Raw genomic sequence first — 2983 nt, forward strand, 5'->3', positions numbered from 1 at the left:
CCTTACCATGAGCCAGGCTCATTCCCTGAGCTGACCGATATCTCTGAGCTCCCCTTCATGGCACAGCCCTGCCAGTAAAGAACAGAAGTTCCTGCCGCTCCCACTGGAATTCTGTAGCGTGCCTGGCATTCCATACGTTCTGCTGCCTGAGAATTCCTGCAGCCATCCTTGGGAAGAGCAGTTCACTGCCACAGGAGGAACAAGAGGAAAGCAGTTGCCACTCTCGGGTTCTGTGCTCTGTAAAAAGTAAAACCAGATCAAGATCAAAGCTCCATAAAGCTGGAACCATCTCCAGCCTCGGGACAGCCCTTCTGTGGGAAAAGCGTGGATGGGCAATTAGGAAGGAGATCATCATGCAAATGGGCAAGGGGGGGGAATTAAATTCTGCTGCTTTCTGATTGAGGCCTGCTTCAATTTGCAGCCTTTATAATATCAGTTTAATGGGACTTTTTGTGCTTTAAAGAGGTTTTTATTAACTGGGGGTTGTCCCTGCCTGGACTGAGGCACAGCACAATGAGTCTCCTGCCTCCTGAAGCCGTGTCATTATCCCAGCATCTGAAATTAAAAACCAGCACTCTGGGAAACCTCTCTACTCTGAGGAGAAGTGTGAGGAGTGTTTGGGTCTGTGGAGAGCCTGGAACAGCTCTGAGAGACACCAAACATCCTGTGGGTCCCAATGAACAGCAAAACATTCCAGCAGCTCCTTCCAACACTGCCCTTGTAGGGAACTCTGTCACCCCAGTGGGTATTTGTGGGAGTAAGGAAGAAATCCCACTGATGACCTCAGTGTGATCACCTCTGGTTCGTCTGGGGATAAATCTCCTTTATCCTTCTGGGAGAATAAAGGAATCCAATGCTGCCTTAATCCCCTGCTCCTTAGAGTCTGGATTTCCAGAATCCATCTCCTGGCCCAGCATGGGAAGGGTTGTCCAGCACTGGAACAGCTGCCCAGGGCAGTGGTGGAGTCACCAACCCTGGAAGTGCTCATAAAATACATGGATATGGCACTTGAGTGTTCATAAAATACATGGGGAAATACACAGATAAATATATGGATAATCCATGGATAAATATGTATGGATAAATACATGATACTTGAGGTCATGGGTTGATGTGACCATGGTGGTGGTTGATGTTTGGACTTGATGATGCTAAAGGCCTTTGCCAGCCTCAACAACCCCAGGATTCCATGATTTTCTGCCTTTTTCTCCTGCTCTGGGGCTGAGAAACTCCTTGAGCAGAGCAGCAGTGGGAGCAGGGAGCCACAGGCTGCACATCAGAGCTCTGCAGGCACTTTTAATCCACCTCTCTTCATGTTCATGGAAGATGGCACAGGAAATCTCTCAGCCCCAAAGCATCTCCCCAGCTCTGCACATCCAGGACAAATCCGAGGTGAATGATCCCCTCTAAGCTCCTTCCAGAGCCATTCCAGCGGCAATCAGAGGCAGCAGTTCCTAGAGAAACGGCTCCTATCCAATTTAGGAGCCTTCCCTTGGGGAGGAGACATCCATTTCCCCTTCTACCTGTCATTCTTCTTCATTTATATTATGACACACGTGGCAGGGGGTGGTGCCCAGGGTGGAGCCACATGACACCCACGGCAGGGGGCTGTGGCAGAGCCGCGTGATGTGGGCCAGGGGGGCAGCGACACATGGGTGGGGAGGTGGGAGCCTGTGACAAATGGGGGGGGGAGGGGGGTAGAGCTTAGGATGAGTGATAGGTATGGATAATAACAATTATGGCTAATTGTTATTATCCAACTATCTAATTCAATTTGTGCTCCAGCTGGGAGTAGCTATGTAATGATTAATCAATTCAATTAGTTACTCCCATGTGGAGCACTAATTAGGGAAACTATATACTATATATAAACAGAAGAAAAAATAATAGAGTCTACTGCTGCACCAAATTTTAATGCTCCCTGAGAGTAAAAATTTTATATGTAGAACTTTTTTTTTTTTTACTCCCAGGGAGCATTAAAAGTTCTACTGCTGCTTTTTTAAAATTTAAGCTATAAATAAAAATAAAGTTTATTTCTAACATAAAAGTTAGAAATAAAGTTAAAGAGAAAGAGGAAAGTAAAGCTAAAGAGTTAGAGGGAAAGAGAAAAGCAAAGCTAAAGAGTTAGAGAGAGAAAGTAAAGTTAGAGAGAAAGAGAAAAGTAGAGAAGCACAGGAATAAAGACAAACAGAGGAACAAAGAAACCATTAAAGAGAAAAATAGAGAAAGACAGAAACAGTTAAAGAGAAAAAGAGAGAGACAAAGCAATAAGGAGAAAGAGAGAAGCAAAGAAATGGAGTCAAACAAGGAAATAGTTAAAGAGAAATAGGAAAATAAACCTAGAGAGAAACATAATTGGAGAGAGTGAGAAGAAGAGAAACTGAGAGACAGAGGTAGAAACAGTGAGAAAAAGAAAGACACAGAAATAACAATAGACAGGGAAAAGTAAAGTGAGGAATAGACTAAAAAGTAAAGCAAAGCAAGAAATACAGTGAAAAAATGACTAAACCACACCAAAGAAAGACAGGCGCCGAAGGGGGGGGGGGGGGCCGGGGGGCCTGGATGTCTTCATTAGGGTTTATTCAACTTCATTGAATGGATTTTTGTATTTACACTCTAGCACAATATACAGAAACAACAATGTATACAAATAAAGTACAAATACAATCCATATACACACTGGTAAAAGTCCAATTTTCATACAGAGCAATACACGGAAATGCAGCAGCAAACACAAATACAGACCAATACAGAGCAACACAAGCCAAATACATATCAATACAATAGAACAATTTTTCTATTTCTGGAAAACTTGCTACATTTTGTTTTATTGTTAGAGGAAACCCAAAACAACAGCACCACAGGGAGAACATAACAGTCATCCACCACACACACCTCTTTCAGGTTCCACACAACCCCACCATTGCTCTCATCTCGACCACTCTCCTCACCCTGGCCCCTTGGGAACGGGGTTCCCTGGAGC

The 2983-nt window shown here is 44.3% G+C and overlaps 1 long non-coding RNA gene across 1 annotated transcript; it reads right to left on the reverse strand.

Moving 5' to 3' along the window:
* LOC121658565 lies at positions 1-1538 on the reverse strand. Its single transcript, XR_006014004.1, has 2 exons — positions 797-1538; positions 1-237 (listed from the first exon to the last, which is right to left on the reverse strand). It is a non-coding gene; the product is annotated as an uncharacterized LOC121658565 (long non-coding RNA).
* Between the last annotated feature and the right edge of the window lie 1445 nt (positions 1539-2983).

The sequence above is a fragment of the Corvus kubaryi genome, unplaced genomic scaffold, assembly GCF_017639235.1.
Source record: "Corvus kubaryi isolate FWS band 111438036 unplaced genomic scaffold, C.kubaryi_AGA036_p1.0 split3-37304, whole genome shotgun sequence".
Taxonomy (NCBI): domain Eukaryota; kingdom Metazoa; phylum Chordata; class Aves; order Passeriformes; family Corvidae; genus Corvus; species Corvus kubaryi.